The sequence below is a fragment of the Mustela putorius genome, unplaced genomic scaffold (genome assembly GCF_011764305.1).
Source record: "Mustela putorius furo isolate JIRA1106 unplaced genomic scaffold, ASM1176430v1.1 tig00000731_pilon_pilon_pilon, whole genome shotgun sequence".
NCBI classification, from domain to species: Eukaryota; Metazoa; Chordata; class Mammalia; order Carnivora; family Mustelidae; genus Mustela; species Mustela putorius.
In genome coordinates this window covers 1,762,688-1,782,270 of record NW_025421461.1, presented here as the reverse complement: position 1 = coordinate 1,782,270, position 19,583 = coordinate 1,762,688, and the positions used below count along the sequence as shown (strand labels likewise).

Here is a 19,583-nt window from a genome sequence, read left to right as displayed (position 1 = left end):
ACCCTGCCCCAGTCTCCATCCTCTGGTCTCAGTCTCAGCCCTCCCGGACGGGGGATGTAAGCAGGAATGGCTCAATCAGGATATAATCGTTTTTAATTAACGTGCGGATCATTTCACAGGCTGATCTCCTTGGAGACCAGAGGGAAGACGGTCTTTTAAGATTTTCTCTTGCCTCCCCCCGCTTCCCAGTTGAAGGCCGCCCCCCCTTCACCCACCCAGCCGCAACCTTGAAAGGAGCACAAAAGCCTGCTGCCTGGATCCCTCTTGGGGCCATTAGGGGGAAAGTGTGTGCTCACACACACATAAACACGCACGTGCCCAAGCTCAGGGGCGTGCTCTCCCCCCACCGGAAATGCACAAATGGGATCAGAGGCTCACAGACATACGCGCACCCCCACAGACGTGGCACACACAGGGATACACACAGATTGGTGCACACACACACAGATAGACATGCATGCAGGCACACGTGCCCAAGCTGGAAGACACACAGGCCCCTTAAGAAATATACAAACAGGGTCCAGGACCCATGGACAAGGGCACACGCGTGTGTGCACGCGTGCACACACACACACCCAGGTTGGCAGGCAGACCGACCCCCACACAAACAGGCTCAGACACACATACACAGACACACACGGATGTGTATGTGTGTTCACGAGTGCGTTCCAAAGCACAGACACACACTGCAGAAATGCCCAAACACCCCACACTCATGAGAGGGGTGCGCTTAACCTCCACAGCCAACTGGTGTCCTGGCATTGGGAAACAGAAGGTCCCTGTCCTGGGATAGGAAGCACAAGCCACAATCACCTTGCCCTCTAGAAGCACCCAGGGCCCCAGCCCTCTCCCCAGGGGTGCCCTGCCGCCTGCCCCACAGGGAAACCCAAGAACACAAGCCTTGGAGGTTTTGCCTCCCTGCCACCCACCTGGTCTGGATCCTTCCGTTCCAGAGCCTGGCCAGTAGCTGTTTCACTCAGCTCTCGCAAGAGCCCACCCTGGACATCCAGCCTTTCCTGCCAGCCAGCATGGGCTAGCCCTGACACCGGCAGTGGGAGAGCTGTCCCCCAGGCTCTCCCAGCGTGGGGGGGCGGGTGCTGCCCAGTGAGGGGTGGGGGCCAGCTCTCTCCTTTCTTTCTTTGCATTTTCTTCCCTCCTGACTTCCCCTCCCTCTTTTTTTTTTTTTTTTAAGATTTATTTATTTGATAGGGAGAGATCACAAGTAGGCAGAAAGGCAGGCAGAGAGGGAGAGAGGAAGAAGCAGGCCCACCGCCAAGCAGAGAGCCCAATGCGGGGCTCGATTCCAGGACCCTGAGATCATGACCGGAGCCGAAGGCAGAGGCTTTAACCCACTGAGCCACCCAGGCGCCCCCCTCCCTCTTTTCTAATTCCTCCCTATCTCCTCTTCCTCCTCTCCTTCCTTCTGTTCCCCTTCCTCCCCAGGGGCCCTCCTGAGGTCAATCTAAGATCAGAATAAGTTTAAAGATGACCCTGATCCTTCCCTGCTCCCCCACGGTGGCTATCTGGGCCAACACCTGCCCCCCTCCCATCAAGCTCCTGAACAGACCCCAAGCTATGTCTTTGGAAAAGTAAACTGAGGCCCAGGGGTAAGGGCACAGTCATGGGATCCACGATTTGGATCCTCAAATTTCCTTCTGGAGAATGGGATGGCAAAGAGGAAGAAGGAGTTTTGAGGAGGGGCAACAGGGCGCCCACACCGGCCAACGACAGCCTAGTAATTTTGGTGGCCCAGGAATCTGTGGACAGGGCCAGTGTGCGTGACACAGAAAGCATGTGACAGGTTTAGGAGCCTATCTGGTGTTCCAGCTGACAATGCCAAGGGCAAGCTTGGTGCTTCTCCTCTCTTGGGGTCTCAGCCCCCTCCCCACCTGTGAAATGGCCAAGGTCAGCCTACAGGATCCCTAGGAACTCTTCCTACAAACAGAGACCACAATGGCAAATCAGTAGCTGGTTCTTGGCTGCTGCAAGGCTCAGCAGCTGCTGTGTGACCTTGGGACTCACTTCCCCTCTCTGGGCCCCGGTTTCCTCCCCTGTCAAAGAAGGGGACTCAGACAGGTGATTCACTGCCAAGGCTCTTTTCAGTTCTGACAGAAGGTTCTAGACTGTGAGGAAGCAGAGCAAATAGTGCCCCACTTCTGGAAAAATGAGAAGCCCATTTCTTCCACTGCAGGCATGCTGGAGTCTTCAACATCGGCCACGTCATTTTGAGGAAATCAGCTCAAACATCACACAAAAAAGTGCTCTGTGCAAATACATTCGCTACCTCGTTCATCAGGAGCATCCTGAATGTTGAACAAAAGGGGACTATTAAGTAAATGATGGCACGTCCACCCGATTGGAAAAGCCCGAAGACATGAACCGGGGTGTTTATGCTGGTTACAAAACAGGAAAAGGCTCCTGTTCGCCAAGGAAGAAAGCAGGATATACATCTGAATACAGAGAATGGCCACAAAGTCTTTAAAAAACAAACCAAAGGCGGGAGTCGAAAAAGACTGTGAAGCACAACATCAAAATATTCACATTGTCATAGCCCGCTGACAGTAACCTTGTTTCTCTTTCTCTCTGTTTCAGGTTTTCTCTGAACCACATTTTAAAATGTATATGTCGGGAAGGTTTCTTTTTTTAAAATGTCTAAATGCCTCCAATTGAGAAACTTTCCCCTTTCTCGTTCATTCATTTATTCATTCATTCATCAGGGATTCATTCACTCCTGTGTTGGTCCAGCCAAAGCTGAGTGGCCGTCAGACCCCAGGGCTCTAAGATCCAGAGGGAACACTTCTCACCTGCAGGAAACAAATGCGTGTGTGTTGGGGGTTGGGGGAGGGGGAGACAACCCCACAAATAACTCTACACCAGGGCACTTGTCCCATAATGGGGCCCACTGAGGGAGCAGAAATCAATCCTGTCTCTTTCAGCCCTGCCTCCCCCTGGCCTCAGCCAGGTCTGCCCTCAGCTGCTGGGGTCTTACAGTCTGGCCTATGGATCAGACACTCACCCTTAACTGCTAAGCCTCCAGCTGTGGGTGGTTAAGGGTGGGGGGAGGTGGTGAGCGGGGCAAAGTGTAGACCACCCCCCCTCCCCGCCAGCCCAAGGGCGATTCCACTTCAAGTTCCCTAACCTGACCCCTAACCGGGCTCCCTGGCTGCTGTACCCTCCCTCCGCTGATTTCTGCCCCCCCCCCCACCAAGGTCCCTAAGCAAGGCACCACCCAGCCAGGTCTTGTCCTGCTGCCTGCGGCTGCTGAGAAGGAAAGCACAGAGTATGGAATCTGCTAGCTCCTGTCAGCCAGTGTCACGCTGTTAGCACGTCAAAGGGTCCGACAGTGTGTCCCTGCTGTGTGGGGGCTGACAGATTTCTGGGGACGGTTAACTCTTTATATTCTTGGACCAAGCCACAGAACAGCCTGAAAACGGTCCACCACCCACCCCCACAAGGTGCCTCCCCTCTCCCCCCAGGAATTCCCTTTTTAAGTAGGGAGAAGGATTTCCTTCCCCTGCCTGGGTTGCCAGCTTGGGGGTCCCCGGGCATGGCTCCCTACCCTGGAAAGAGAAAGAGGAGGCGCCCCCTTTAGCTCCCTCCCACGCTCGCCTGGGAATCCAATTAAGGCAGATTTCCATTGACTCTTCTCGGCCCCCACTCCTGTTCCAACTAGCCCTTCACCCGTTCCACAACCCCCCCCCCCGCAAAGGAGCAAAAGGATTTTAGGCGCTTAGAGTGCCGAGAAGCTTCTGACCCTGCGACCCCTACTTGGCGTTGAGCAGCACCCCCCCTTCAGGACTGCGGTCCCCAGAAAAATCTCCGGTCTAGCAGTCCCCTCCTGCGGCCCCAGTGGGAAAAGGAGAAGTTCCCACCACTCCCCTCCCCATCCCTGAGGGAGGGGGCAAGGCGTCCGGATCTCCGGGTCACGGGAGCAGCGTCTGCTGTGGATCGCAGGAGACAAACACTCCGTCACACACACACACATCACCCTCGGGATCACCTCTGAAGCCCGCATTGTACAGGAGGGGAGGAGGCCGAGTTGCGGAGAGGAGGCTGAGGCTGGGGGGGGGGGCTCCGACGTGCCTGAGGTCACCAGCCAATCAGCAAGCCCAAGAGGGGCTAGAATCCACGACCCCCGGCCGAGAACCCCACCTTGCCCCCGCCCCCTCCCCCGCACAGCGCCTTCCGACGTCAACGTCTCTAACCCAAACAAGCCCCTCCCCCAAGAAGTCCTCCCTCCCTTTCCCCTGCTCTGGGTCAGCAACTCCCAGAGAGACCCAGCTACGACCCCCACCCCCGACGGCAAGGCGCGAGATTTCATTGTCAGCCCGGCCACTCCGGCGCGCGTGAGGCGGGGGTGCAAGGCAGGGGGGCCGTGTGGCAGGCTATGGCGCGGGGAGTGGGGAGGGGTCTCCAGGGGAAGTGTTTGAAGCTGCTCCTCCAGCTCTGTCCAGATCCGGAAGCTGCCGGGGGAGGGAGGAAGGCGGGGGTGGGGAGAGCGCGACCTTAAGCGCTCGCAGGCGGCGAGGAGGGGCCTCGGCGGCCGGAGGAAGCGCCCGGAGGCGTCGGGGGCGCCGAGTCCCTGGGGAGGCAGCGCTCTCGGGAAGTTTCCCACCGGTTGCCCGGAGCAGGACAGGGTGCGCAGACGGCCCTCTCCGGCCTGACCGGCTCCAGCGCGCAGATTGCGAACTTGAGCAAAACTCCTTCCGTCTCCGGCGTCCCTCACCTTCCTATTAGCGGCCACCAACCCCGCCATCTCAGCCCCCTGCCTTCCACCAGTGCCACAGACCTCTCATCAGTGTATTGTGGAGAAAAGGGGAGGGGGAAGTCCCCAACACAACCAAACTGCGGCCACACACACACACACACACGCACACACAAAGAAAAAAAAAAGGAAACAAACAAAAAAAGAAAAAAAGAAATTCCTTCTCCTGAGACCGATTCCCTCAAACGGCGTGGAAAACCCCCAAACAGGCAAATCTGCAACTCCAGCCAAGATCGCGGCGCGGCGGGAGGGGTGCTCGCGGCCGGCGGCCACCACCGCCGGCAGCCCCGGCTTTGGGGCAGGTCTGAGCGCGGCGGCGGCCTGGGGGCTCCGGGAGCCCTCGCGCCCCGGAACGGCCCCCCAAAGACACAAAGCTCTGCCGCCAACAATACCTGCGGGCTCCTCCTGGATCTCCCGGGCGCCGGCGCTGCGCGTCTCGCCGTCTCCCCTTCCCCGCGCCGTCTCTCTCCTCCTCCTCTTGCGCGCGCTCTCCCCCTCGCCTCTTCCAGAACGCGGCGGCCAGATGAGATCCTTGGGAGAAAAAAATGTGAGCGCTCGCACGATTCCTTTCTCTCCGCCCGCCGCTCGCGGCGGCACCGGGCTCGCTCCTTTCTCCCTCGCGCTCCCGCGCGCGCCGCGCCTCTCGCGCCCCGCGTTTCCGTCTCAGCAGCCCCTGCGAGCGCCCTCAGTAGCCATTATTCACGGGCCACCGGGGGACAGGAGGTAATTAGAGACCGCCCCGTGGCCGCATCCACTCGGCAAGCGCGATGCGGGCGCGGGGTGCGCGCGGGGAGGGGCGCGCGACGAGGGGGCTTGGCTGCGCGCAGCCCGCGCCCCAGACGCGGGGGAGGGGAGGAGGAGGAGGGGGCAGGGAGGGAGGAGGCGAGGGGAGGAGTGGTGAGCTCGGGTAGGGAGCTGGAGGAGGGGGCGCCGGGGAGACGCTCCCGCGGCTCTCACCGCGGGGGCTCGGGGTCACCGGCTAGGAGGCTCCGCGGCGCTTTGGGGGCGGGGGTGAGTGTCTCCGTGTGTGTGTAAATGTGTGTGTACGCGAGCGCGCGCGCGCGTGTGTGTCAGAGATAGAAGGGGAGGGAGGGAAACGCTTTAATATTTTTCCAGTGACTTACGAGCCCGTGGGTGAGCTCTTGGCGGCGCGATTAGGTCCGTGTGTGCATCGGTGTGGCTGTATATTTCTGGTCTGTCCTACGTATGAATGTCATGGGGTTTGGGGGTCTGGCTACGAGTTTGTGAGTGTGTTGCTGGGTCTCAGAGGAACTGAGTGATGCGGTGTCTGCGTGGAGTTGTGCTTGTGTGAGATCATTTATAGAGGGTTGTGTGACTGCGTGGGTGGGACTGCGCCCATGTGGGGCTGCGTGTGTCCGAGGGGCTGTGTGTCTGTGTGTATAGGATTGTGTCTGCGTGGGCCCGAGTGTGTCTCAGGGGTGCTGTGTATCTGTGTGGGCTTGTTTGCGAGTGGGATTGCGGTTGCTGGGGTTGTGGGTGTGCGCGTGGAGGGGGCAGTACGCCGGTGCAGGGCTGTGGGTCGACGAGAGGCTGTGGTGCGTGTCGGCAGGCGGTCTTGTGTGTGGCTGCGTAGGGCTGTGTTCTGCGTGCGGGTCTGAGGCCTGGCGGGCGCGGGGGGCGGGAAGGGGGGGCTCCGCGTGGTGTCGGCGACGGCACCGCCGCAGAAGAGCCGCTTAAGGCGCGAACAAGCTACGCTGGGGTCGGGGCGCAGCGCGAAGAGTAGTGGCGGAGGAGGGGCGGGGACAGAAGGCGGAGACGAGAGGGCCTTCATCCCGCGCCCCCCCCCCCCCGCACCGGAGACGCAGCTTGGAAATCCTGGTACTTGCCGGCTCCGCGGTCCTAGAGGCACTGGGTTTGGGGGACCCTGCTGGGCGGGGGAGACGCCTATGGGCTGGGGGCCACGGGATCTGAGACTCGGAGATCCGCAGAAGCCCAGAAGTGCGCGGCGAGGGCTACTCGAAGCTGGAGACGGCAGAGTATGGGCCAAGACAAAGAAGAGCGGGGCCGAGGCCTCGAGGCGGGACCGCACCTCCAGGTTCCCCCCGCCGCCGAGGGGCAGCCCAACCTGCGCGCTAAAGGCTGTCGCGCGGAGCCCCGCGGCGGTGGCGCAGCCCCTCGTCGCCCCGGTCCGGGAGCAGCCACCGGGAGCAGCTCCAGAGCCCTAGGGGCACGAAATTAAGAGCCAGGGGAGGGGCCGCGGTGGGTGGGGGGGTGGCGGTTTCAGAGCGTAGCGGGCGGGCGGGCGCCGCGCCCCGGGGCTGTGATTGAGCGCTCGACTGGCCCGCCCCTCGCCAGGCGGCTCACCGCCCACGCAGCCATTCATTCATTCATCTCTCTGTCTCTGCATCTACCCACCCTTCTATCCATACACGTGTCCGACCTATCGTCCGTTCACCCAATTATCGCGCCAGGGATCATACAGACACGTCAGCCCTGGCTCTCTCCACTTTCTCCTGCTTGCCAGTCTTGTTTGCCTCGCTCTCCTAGGCCTCCCACCTATGTTCCCCGCTCAGGCCCCTCTCTGTTTTGCCAAGAGGGGAGGAGCACACTCTCGACCTCTGTCGCACTTCGGTTTTGCTGTTCAGTGATTGCCCGACTTCCTCTATTAACCACCACCCCCCCTGCTGCTACCAACTCTCCATACATCCTACACTCCACTCCTGCAGCAATTATCAGCCAACTAGGTGTGGGGAGCCTTCCCCCCACCTTGCGGGCCCTCCCTGGGGCCTGGTGGCTCCTTAGAGAGGGCTGTGGCAGGCAACACATCTCTAGCCACTGTCTGAGCGTTTCTCCCGGGCCCAGCCTCCTCCAGGCTGGGGTGAGGGAATCGGGGAATGGACTAGAAGGGGTTTCATGGATTGCTGTGCCTCAAGGTCTTTGGGTAAGGGCTTGAATAGTCACTCCCAGGCTTACCATGTGTGCAGAGTCAAATGGGAAACTAAAAACACAGATTCCTGGGCTCTGGCCCAGACCTAACCAATTCGAGTGCCCAGAGCCTTTGCACATGCCAGGTTTGGCAATCACTGGCCTGAAGCATCTTACAGCCTACCCAGACTCCTGAGTGTGGCTGCCTGGGGCCTTGGGGCAGGCCTCTCTCCCAGAAATGGGCCCTAATGTGCCCTCTGGGCTGACCAGTAGCTGACCTGGTAAGGAATCAGCAGAAACAAGCCAACTGTGGGCACCCGCTCCCAGCCAGCAAGCACTAGGCAGCCCAGCTCCTCTGTGGACTCCAGTCTTCCCCTCTCTGGAGTGCAGGCTACTTAGTCCTGTCTTCAGTGATCTGGCCTGGGAACCAGGGTCACACAGTCCTGAGGCTGAGGAGAGGCCCACGGTGTGCATCATTAGACAACAAAGCCCAAATCCCTGCTGGGGACCACCAATCCAGTCACAGACTGGCCTGCAACCCTTATCATGGTGACCCTCAGCCTAAAACTGTCCCTGTCACATCCTGATTCAGCCACCTTGTCCACACAGATGGCCACAAGGTCCAGATTGGCAGGTAGGGTTGTCAAGACGGTAGTGTGGGGACAGGCTCCCTTCTCCTCCCTGGCTTCAGTGATCAGAAGTGTCTGATGAGAGCCCATCCAGTCAGGCCCCCCCGCCACCTCTCTGACCTCATGTCCATCCCCCTTACTTACCACTCTATCTTCTAGATATTCTTTGAGTTCACCAGACACAGGGACTTTGCACTTGCTTGTCTCTCTGCCTGGAATGCTCAACCCCACCTTCTGATGTACCATATAATGTATTTATTTAGGTACCTTGTGGTTGTTTTTGTCTGTGTGCTCACTGGCACTCCTTCCTGTACCTGGAATGGTGCCTGACACACATTTAGTAAGTGTTTGTTGAGTGAATAAATGAGTACATGAATGAATGAATGAGGCTGATCCAGCCCAGGACTTTCTCCTCTTTGAACCAACGGCCCCTCTGGAGAAGAATGGGGGAAGGGGCTGGAGAACATCAGGGCAAGGGCAGGTCATGGGACTGCCACATCACTCAGGGAACACCCTTTACAGATTCTGGATTCTGAGCACACATCCTAAGGGTCTGGAGGAATGACATGGTAGTGGGATGGCTTCGCCCAGAGGAGAGCCGAGCCCTTCATCTGTTCCAGGGGCCTCAGTCATTCTGGGGGCCGTGTGGCAGGGAGGTCTAGATTCACATCCGCCGAAGGCCAATGGAAACCTCTTCCACAAGTGTTATCAGAGGGTCATCAAGATAGCCCCCCAAGAGGGGATCTGCTCATGTCCAAAAGGAGAACCCCAGGGTGGAGGGCCATCAGAGGACCAGCGAGAGCACACAGGCAGACATTCTGATCCCCACCTGACTATGTTTCTAGAGAAATCTCACTCATCTTGGCCTGGCACAGAACAGGGGCTTGATATACATTTAGCAAATGAGTGAATGAAAAAGACACAGTGTCAAGATTGAAACTTAGGTCTACATGGCCCCCAAGCCCTTGCTTGTTCCATCAGACCCTACTGGCAGGATGCCATGGGATCATGGTGCTAGTACCCAGCACACAGAAGGCGCTCCATAAATGCTGGGGGCATGACTGGCAGGGGAGGCTGCCTGCCTGGCAGGCTCCCTGCTCCGGGCAGGGGTTTGACACCACGTGAGTCCTGCCCCAGGCTCCGAGGAGAGAGAGGATCCCCCATGCTTGGTTGGTGGGAGAGTTTTATGAGCTGGGGGGTAGGAGTGCTCACAGGTCTCGAAGGGCCAGATGCCTCCTGGTGAGGGGTGGCTGTGTTCAGGAGAGCCTGTCCTGGACAGGTTACCCTTTTGTTGGCCTAGAACCATCTGAGTAATTGCTTTCCTGCAAAGTGTGTCCAAAAACAATTTCAGTTCAAATAATAAACAGGGGCCCGGGGAGTCAGCAGGGCAGTGGGGGTCAATGGAGCTGCCAGATGTTAGGCTGACAGGCCACCAGGGACAGGGGGTATCCAGGGGCCACCCAGGTGGGCACAAGAGGCAGAGAGAAGGGGTCTGGACTCCGCAGACCAGGCCAGGCAGGTGCCACTTAAAACAAAGAAATCGCATTCAAGGTTAGCAGCCTCGAGAGGCCTTGGGTCAGAGGTGCGCCAGGCAGGTTTCAACATCTCCTTTACACATATTTACAGAGCAGTCAGCCAGCAATTTCAAATCTCCATCTTTCCTTCATATCCTTCATGCCCCCCCCCCATTTCAGACTGGGTCACTGAGTCCAAACAATGCACCAAGGTCACAGAGCTTGCATGCAGCAGACATATCCGTCCATTTGTCGGGCGGATGTTCACTGAGCATCTACTATGTCCAAGGCCCTGTTGCATGTGTTAAGGATTCAGAGCAAGGCACAGGACAAAGCTTCTGTTCTTTGTGGTCATGAGTCAGACAAAAAACAGAATGAATGGGTAAATTACATAGTATGTTACATTTAGGCACAAAAATAAATAAAGGGAGCATCTGGGAAAGGGCTGTGTTTTCACACTGGGTGGTCAGGGAACTTGCACTTGGAAACATCTGAGAATTGACTTGAGAGACTAAGGTGGTAGGGCACATAGCTACGGGGGGAGGGAGGGGATGTGCAGGCAGAGAGGACAACAAGGACAAAGGGCTTGAGGCAGAAGCAGGGTGAGAGTTTTCATGGAACCGCAGAGGCTGGTGTGGCTGGAGCTGAGTGAGCAGTGGGGCAAGTGGGAAGAGATGGGGACAGAGAGGTGACAGGAGTCACAGGACCTCAAACCCTTTAGTAAGAGCCTTCGCTTTTATCCAGGGCTGAGTTGTCTCCGCAGGGTTCTGAGCAGGAGAGGGACAGAGGGACACGATCTCCCCGAGGTCCTCACAGTAGCCCCAGCTGGTGTGAAGAGAGTGGACATGGGGCCCGGGGCGGGAGCAGAGAGGCCGGTGAGTCAGCCCCCGAACCGGTCCAGGTGGAGGAAGACAGGGCCTGGCCAGGGTTGGGGTCATGGAGAGCTGGGAAGGCAGGTTCGTGAACTTCAGTTCAGACAACGGCTGAAGTGGCCCCATTCTTATCGATGGAGTGGGAGAGTGGCTACCTTCCCTCCCTTATGTCTCCTCTTGTTCCCCAGATTGACAGACTGAATCCATTCTGCAGATCTCTGCTCTGGGGTGCCTTTCTGGGGGCACCCACCAAGTGCCAGGCGTTGTTGGGGGCACAGGGGAGATAGCCATGAGTAAAACAGACAGCTCCCCCCCGCCCCACGCTTGTAAGCTGGCATGGTCACTGAGCCATTCTAGTACTGTGACTTTCTGTCCCCACCCCCCCCAAAACCCTCCACAGCCTAGCACGTCCTAAGAGCTGGGCCACCATGTGAGACTAAGAGCAAAACACTTGAGAAAATGTTTTTCTTTGTAAGCAAAGAATTTGATGTTTCAGCTGGGGGTGGGGGGATTGGCATTCTACATAACCAAGTTCCCTTAAACTTGCGGAACGTTTCCAAACACGCGGTGTACCCCCCCCCCCCCCCCCCGCAGAGCCTAGGGAAGGCAGTGGAGGTCAGAGGAAGATCTGGGGTCTCCCCATTTAGGTTCTGGCCAGAGCCAGGGCAGGAGAAAGGTCTGGGGGCTAGGGGTGCGCACTTCACTTCACGAACTGCCTCGGGTTGGCCCTGCCCGCCCTACAGGGGCTGCCCATCAGGGTCTGCAGAGACCAAACCAGTTTCTGCCTTTGATCTGCACGACCTTTGATCTCTGCTGTCTGGGGCTTTCTCTGCCATCTGTCTGTCCATCCATGCTTCTTTACTAGGCTGTGGGAGGCCACCACATGATGAGGTCATACAGCTTCAGACTCAGACAGAGGCAAAACCACCCACCATGGGATCCCCTTCACTGGGTGTGGGCTTTGGAGGAGAAACATCGTCGGGGGTGGGGTGGGGGGGTATCCTCTCAACCTATAGCCCCCTCAACCTCAGATTCCTGGGCAGTCCAGGCAGGCACAGCCCCAGCCTGACCTCCACGGGCATCCCCTCCCTTGCTCGCCATGAGTGCTTGTGACCCTGGGCTTGGAGGAGCCAAGGCCCTGGGGTGGCGATGGCAGCTGAAGGCAGGGCTGGGGGTGGGGAGTACATGGGAAAAAGAGGAGGGTCACACAGCTGGAAAGACAGAGGAAGGACAGAAGGAAGGAAGACAGACAGAGGCTGAGGAGTAGGAGATGAGTAGAGGCTACTAGAGCGAATGCAGGGGAGAGGGAAGGAGGGATGAGGGGCGGGGAGGGAGGGTACCAGAGAGACCCAGGGAGAGGGGAAGAAGCACACGGACCAGCTAGCAGAATCCCCCCGGCCTGGGGAGGCCTGCCCCTGCTCTGTGCTCCCCTCCTTAGTCCTGGGTGCAGAGGACACCCCCTTGGTGTCCTGGCTATGACTAATGGCACCAACTCCCCGCACATGCCCCCTGGATGGGATCCTGTCACAGTCATGGGAGCAGCCCACGGCAGCCACGGAAGCCTTCTTGCCTCTGAGCCCACCTCTCCAGTAGCTGCAGCCCAGGGCTCAAACCCATCTTCCTGGCCAGGGAGCCACCAAGGGGCTGGGCATCCTGTCCGGTCCTCTTCGTCAATGCAGATGGCCCTGCCTAAGCCCAACCACTGTCTGACCCTTCACCCCAGTCACACTGTGTGTCCCCTGCCCTGACCCCAGCCCTAGACTGACCCCCCTACACTCTGCCAGGAATGGACTTCTGACGCTAGCCGCAGTCCCTAGCCACAGACCGACATCTGGGCCTTGCTAGAGACTGACCTGTGACCCCAGCCCCAGCTCGAGCCTGAACCTGATGCTGACAGAGGCAATCTGCCATGCTGGACACATTCCACCAGGCCGCTGGGGACCGTGTGGGAAGAAGAGAAGCGTCCCCGAGGTAAGGAGTGCTGTCAACCCCGGACACAGGCCATGCCGAGGCCTCAGGGTCAAGCAGTGACCAAGGAGAACCCACGGCCCCTGACACTTTCCCCAAGCAGAGCTGACTGGCACTGAGTAGGAGGCCTGCCTGGGCAGGAGTGAGCAAGCCAGACACACGGACATACTCAGAGCCTGACGGACCTACACACACAGTCAGGCCCACCTGTCCAGCCCTGAGACCCTCGCACACAAAAATGTACATGCAAAGACACGGAGATGCAAACCACGGACACACAACCAGACACGGTCGTGCACAAACGCACACCAGCCCCACCCCTGCCCCTTCTCACTGGGCCACACAGCTCCTCTGGCCCAGGGGTGCTCAGGGACTCCCCAGAGTCCCAAGAATGGGAATGACAACAGCTCCCTCGGCTTCCTCTCCTTCCCAGAGGATATGGATCTGACCCTGAGCCCCAGTGGCTTCACCTGCATGCTTCAAAGAGAACTCAGCGAGAGGGCAAGGATGACCCCTTCCCCCAAACTCAGGGCAGTCACCATTTTTGACAGAAAGGGCCCCCACATCACACAGCAGATGGGGAGCAGAGCCGTCAGGACACGCATAAACACACAGGCTCCCCAAGGTGGAAATATGCGGGCACACACATCCATGTGTACACACACAAAACCAGAAACATATGTGTGCCTGTATGCTGGCAAGGAAGGGGAGACAGTGTGCCCAGGTTAAGGACACACAGGGCCTCCTCACACATAGTCACGCCTGCATGTACACCTGGGTGGCGGCCACCTGCCTCCAGACTTCTTTGTTCCCTGACCCCAGAACCCATGGCTATCTCCGGAGGGCTCGAACATTCCTCAGTGGACCCCTCCAACCCCTTCCCAGCTCAACTCAAGGCTCTGTGGGCCTCTGCCCTCCCTTTACCTGGCAGCCCTGGGGATGCTGCCCCCAGGCCTTCTCTTGGCCTCCAGTTCCCGACCCCAGCCATGTGAGGACCCCGGGTGTCCTCCTGACCTCGTCCCATATGATGGCTGTGGCTCCCACCCAGACTGGGGTTGGCTACCACATGCCCTTTGGTCTCTGGCACTAGGAGGCCAACTCCCTCCCTGCTAAGGGACAAGCCGGTCCTGTCACCTTGGCCTGTCAGCCTCAGAATGGGATGAGAGACCCAGGCCAGCTTAGCTTCTCCCAGGGAGAGTGAGTCCCCAGGAATGTTCTCATGGAAAGCCCTTTTCAGGGGTGCTGCCTCCATCCGCAGAGATCACCTCTGGAAGCAGAGAGAAGAAACTGCTGATCAAGAGGAGAGGAGGGGTGGGAGGGATGCTAATTGTGCTGTGTGAATTTTTTACCACATGAGTGTATGAGGAGGAGGAGGGGAGTGGGGGGACGAGGGAGGGGAGGGAGGAGGAGGGGGTTATTGTTCTTGTGCTTTCCCTCCCAGTTTGGCTTCATCCCCACATTCCCAGTGGAACCCAGGTGACTGTGCCACGGGGCACAGGGGTGGCGTGTGGAGAGGCTGCTCACTCTGCCAGGCACCCCCATGGAATCTGCCCAGAAATCCTCTGAGGGAGGTGTCTTTAGCCCATTTTGGAGATGTGGAAACAGCCTCAGAGAGCACAAGGTCTGAGTGACTTTGTGGGGAGCCCGACCCACTCACTCCTCGTCTCGGGAGCTGCTCTCATTCACCTGTTAGATCCCAGGGCCCAGGTCGGAGCAGTCTAGCTTGGGCACAAGGGTGGAGGAAGGGCGTCGAACCCCTGGCTTCAGAAGCCCGCCTGGGCTCTGACCTCTAGGAGAGTTAGCAGGCGATGGAGTCACGGCTCCCATCCTCCCCACACACCTGAAACCAGAAAAGGCCCGGCCTCTGCTCTCCCCCAGGGCAACCCCGGCTCTGCCACATCTTGGCTGTGTGTCTCTGGGCTGTTCTGCACCCTCTCTGGGTGGAGAGGTGATGCTTTTGCTCCTGCTTCCCTCACGGGGAGGTGGGAGGGGGCGATATGGGCTGGAAAGAAGCCTTCTAAGCTGTGATCTTTCTCCCCAAACTCAGCACAAAGTTCACGGTCCGAGACCAGGAGAATCCTCCCAAGCCTAGCCCCCCAGATGAGGGAGCTACAAGGGGCCTTCACTCTACTGACTGACAGGGCCAAGAGCCAAGTCCAACCCAGCACTAACAGGATGTCTTCCAGCCCTGCTTCCATACCTTTCTGTGGTGGAGAGGGTTGCGGTGACTTTCTTAGACAACCCACAGCACTCCCAAAACACGTGAGGAGAGATTCGCACCCAGTCACTCTGCATTGTTTCTGAGCCATTGTCACCTTGAAAATGGGAGGCTGGAAAGGCCTGGGTTGTGTTGAGGACTAATGGAAATTTGCATGTGAAAGTCACTGCGGGGCTTTGCCTCATCGTGCACCTTGACAAATGCTGGTTCTGATGTTATTATTCCCTCCTGGTCTATGGAGAGATGGGAGTTTTCTTTTGATCGCTGGGATAAGGACCAGGTTTCAATTTCGTGGTGATGGTCTGAACTATTCATTCAGAAAGCCTGCTTGCTTGTGCTGCCTGGGGCCAAGGCCCGCCCATGCTCTGTCCCCAGTACTGAATGACCACTGACTTGTGCTCTAGGCTACTCATGCCCAGATCCCTTTACAGCCTCCCAGCAGCCAAGGGAGGGGCCTGGGGGCCCCCCCGTGCTGCAGACCCAGAAACTGGGGCTCAGAGAGGGAGCTTAGGAGCAGTAGAAGCAACAGGAAGACAGATTTCACCTCCATATAAGGAAGAGCTTGCTAACAGGCAGAGCTGCCCAGAAATGGAATGAGTGAGCTGCCTTGGGAGGTGGTGAGCAGCCTGTGGCTGAAGGCGTGCAAGCAAAGAAAGGGGGTCTCTGGGTGGAGAGGGCACGCAGGCGGCTCAGACACTAAGATGGGGGAGGACCATGGGGATCTCTGGTCCTGTGACTTGATCAAGGTCATGTGAGCAGGAATGGAATTCCAGAAGGTCGGAGCTGGGGGCCAGAGCAAAGGCTCTCCAGCTCCAAACCTGCCACGTAAACGGCCAGCAGAGAGAGCTCAATGGGATGGGACGAGAGGCCCAGGCCTCTGAACCAGTCCCCTGCCCGCCCCCCAGATCACACAGCACTGATGTCTCAGAAAGAAATACCTACTTTTAATTTTAGAACTTGGAAAGTATACAAAAGTAGAAAGGAAAAACACCCCCGAGTCCCCCAGTGATAATTACTATTACTGTCTCCTTCCAGTCTTTTCCATGGGCATCCATTTTGGTGAGAAGTCCTGGTAGGTTCTGAGCAAAACGTTTTCTCATTGAGATACAATCCTCATACTGTACAATTCACCCTAGGAAAGTGGTTTTTGGTGCATTCAGAAAGTTGGACCATTGTCCCCACTATTTAATTTCAGAACATTTTCTTGCCCCCCCCCCCAAGGAAACCCATGCCCATGAGCAGTCACTCCCCATCCCTCCACCACACCACAGCCCCTGTCAACCACTATCTGCCCTCTGTCTTTATGGACAAGTCTAGTGGCCTTTTCTCAGCCTCCTTGTGCCCACACTCACCCCCATTCAGCCCTTTTGGTGTCCAGAGGGAGCCTGCAGAAACTTAAGTCAGATCTATTCCCTGCTCACTTGGAAACCTCCAGGCCTCCCACCTCACACAAGTTAAAACCTAACTTGTACCAAAGCCCACAATCACCGACACAATAAGACCACTACCACCTTGACCTACCCCCTCCCATTTTCCCCCGACCCTTGTGCTCCTGCCACAGGTTGGGGGGGGGGGTCCTCTTCCCCAGCTCCTCAAATACTTCAAGCACGGGCTGGCCTCAGGGCCTTTGCACAGGCTATTCTTTCTATGTAGAACCTGCTTCTCCTAGATGTCTGCTCAGCTCTTCTCACCACTAGTCCTGTAGCCCTGCCTTTTCTTCGTAACACTTATCATCTGACACGTCTGTCTTTCTGTCTGCTCTCTTCTCCTCCACTAACATGGCAGCACCATTGCCTGGTGTCCTGTTTGTGCCTAGCTTGGAGTCGCGGTTCAATGACTATTTGGGCTGGCTCCAGTAAAGCAAGCAATGTACGAGGAACAAATGCAAAAGCCAAGCGCCCCACAGAGCAGACGTTATGAACGAGGCCCTCTGCCTGTGGACATGTGTGGTTTCAACCATACTGTGCCTTTTGTTAATTGAGCCAGGCGGGTTCACAGAAAAATCCAAATTCCGGTTTCTCTTGAAAACACAAATCTGGTCTTCTAGGGCCACATGCCCAGGAGACAACTGTCAGCAGGCACTGAGAGGTGTGGCCCTGGAGTGTTGGGGTTGTGGCTCTGGGGGTGCCTCTGCCAGGGCGGGGGGGCCCTCCCCAGGTCAGAGACTGTGAGGTCCTGAGGGGTGAATGCCTGTGGTGCCTTGGAGCTGTCCAGATGTGTGGTCTAGAAGCTGGCCTCTGTCTGCGAGAGGCATGAGTTTTACCCCGTAGCTGCTCCTGGCATCTGGGTCCCTGAGTGACCCCAGCCTCATTTCCCACCCACCTTTAATATCCCAGCCATGTCAACTAGCAGGATGAGCCCAGGCTCCCCAAGGCCTGTCACCCTTAACAGCTACTGTGCCCGCTCTCAGCTTCATCCTTAGGTCTTAGAGTCTCACCTGCCCCCAAAGACCCTTGAGGCCCCCCTCTGTGCACCCCCCCTCTTTGGACTCTGAGATGGAGCAGCGAAGGGCGGCAGCCGCTCCTCCCGGCCTCCCCAGCCCTGGCAGTACCAGCGCACAGTCGGCCCTCAGGAAGCTCGGCTAAAGGACTAGATGACTGGAGCCCACCCCTCTGGGCTGGAGGAATTAAGGGATAACACCCAGAGGGTCCAGTTTGGGTCACGCTCTCCAAAGACAGGAAACCTGGGGAAGGCCTGCAGTGGGGAGGCTGGTCTGGGGAGAGGGCGGCACGACTGGAGCCTGGGTGTGTTGCTGCAACTGTGCGTGTGTGCGTGCCTGTGCACACGTGCCCGTTCATGCTGATGAGGGAGGGCTCCGCAGCAGGCAGGGTCCGGTGTTTTCCTATGGCCTCAGTCTCCCCACTCGCATGCGGGGCTCCCGCGATCACCAGCCCCTCTGGCCCCATGCTTCAGGCCTGTCTCCCCACCCTGGGGAGGTTTCAGGGTACTGCAGCCCTGCCTTCCCATCCATCAGGATTTTGCTGCATTCCTGTGAGTCATTCTCCAAACAAACCCCTGCGTGCAAAGGAAAGGAGGGAGCAGGGGAGGGGGAGAGGAGAGGCTGGATGCAAACCCAGCCCCGCCTCCTCGCTCCTGCCTGCTCCCCCTCCATGGCCCTCCCAGGCAGGCTTGTGTCCCAGTCCCTGGTCCCAGGAGAGCTCTGGAATAAGAGTCTGGTCAGCTTGTACCACGGACTTGCTGTGTGACCTTGGGGAAGACCCTGCCCTCTCTGGGCCTCTGGAGATGATGATCCTGGAAGTCCCCACCTATAGGGTGCATAGGCTTCCAAGGCAGACGGTCTCAAGGTGTCGCATGGGACGGTATGCCATGGATGTCCTCAAAGCAGCCTGTGCCCACTGCCTTGTCTCAGTTTCCCCACTTCTGAAATGAGGAGAGGGCAAGTCCCTGGTAGGCCCAGGGGCTAGGGGACCCACCTGACAGGTGCAGCTGGACCAGGGGCCTCAGCATGGGTCCAGCAGCCTGTACCAACCAATCATGGGGCCCAGGCCAGCCTCCAGCCCCAAAGCTAGGGGGCGGGGGGAGTGCTCCTACCGGTACCGGAAGTCCCAATCTCCTGCACTGAGGCCTCATTGTGCAGGCATTTCCCTGGGGAGTGGGGGAGGGGGCACTGGGTGTCTCTGAGTCACAGAGCCAGGGGCCAGGCCTGCAGGAATGTCTCTAGGGGCGGACCCCAGCTCTGGGAATGGGGGATGAGACTCTGCTGAAAAAAGGAGGAAAAATCCCCACACCAGCAGTGAAATGGCTGTGGCTGTAGGCCCGTGTGTGTGTGTGTATGTGTGTGTGTGTGTGTGCATGTGCGCACACGCGTAGGCATGGGCGTGCGTGTTTGTGTACATGAGGAAGGGGTAGGTACGACAGGCGTCTGTGGCTACAAGGCTCAGGTGCTGGGACCTGCTGGTCCAAATCAGTAAGGACTGTGGGCAAACATCCGTGTGTCAGGATGTGTCTGCATGCATGGCACGCAAGGGAAGGATCGGGGGTGCAACGGGTCTCCCTGGAATGCTCTGTCTTGGGGCTAAAGCGTCCTCTGGGCTCGGCTTGTTGGTGAAAATCCGGATTCTCAGTCACTCTCTGGGCAGCCATGAACTCTGCCGGGGGGCTGTGTGCACTGGTCCGTGTGCCCCGTATATGTGTGTCTGCGTGTGCTGGTGTGCCCTCAGATTCTCCAAGCCAGCTCTGGGAGTGGTCACGGCTGAGGGCCGGCTGGTGATGGAAAATGTGTCTGTGCGTGTGTGACAGGTTTTGGAGGGTGTGAGCGTCCACGGATGCGACCCCAAGTGACGGGGCTGCGTGGGTGTGTATCAGCAGTGCCCCAGTGGGCTGGCGTGGAGGGATGAGTGTGTGTGCGAGAGGATCTCCGCCTGAAATACCAGATCCTGGAACTGCCCCAGCCAGTCCCCAGCTCTGCCTCTGCAGAGGAGGAGCTGCCCCCTTAGTGTGCTCCCTCCCTCTGGCTCCACAAGTAAAAGCAGGCTTCCAGAGCCCCAGGAGCTTTGCACACACCTCCGCCCCTCCCCGGCACAGGGCTCTTATCTGGGGGCCCCAGAGGGTTCCCAGCAAAGCTCCAGGTCAGTGTCCAGACCAGTGCCCCAACACACCTCACCTGGGACCTGGTATTGGGGTTCAGAGAGCCCGGGCAGGGGTTTCACCTTGACTGAGGCCCAGCAGGCCTGGAGGCCACCCAGGAGGGAGATGGGGGCCAGTGTGAGG

General features: G+C 58.3%; 1 protein-coding gene across 1 annotated transcript in view; it reads right to left on the bottom strand.

The window, feature by feature from the left end:
- RAI1 (retinoic acid induced 1) overlaps positions 1 to 19,583 on the bottom strand; it is a 117,274-nt gene that overhangs the window by 73,491 nt on the left and 24,200 nt on the right. The window contains exon 2 of the mRNA XM_045083650.1: positions 5,158 to 5,296. The gene's annotated coding sequence lies outside the window, so the exon portion shown is untranslated. The remainder of the gene's footprint in view (positions 1 to 5,157; positions 5,297 to 19,583) is intronic.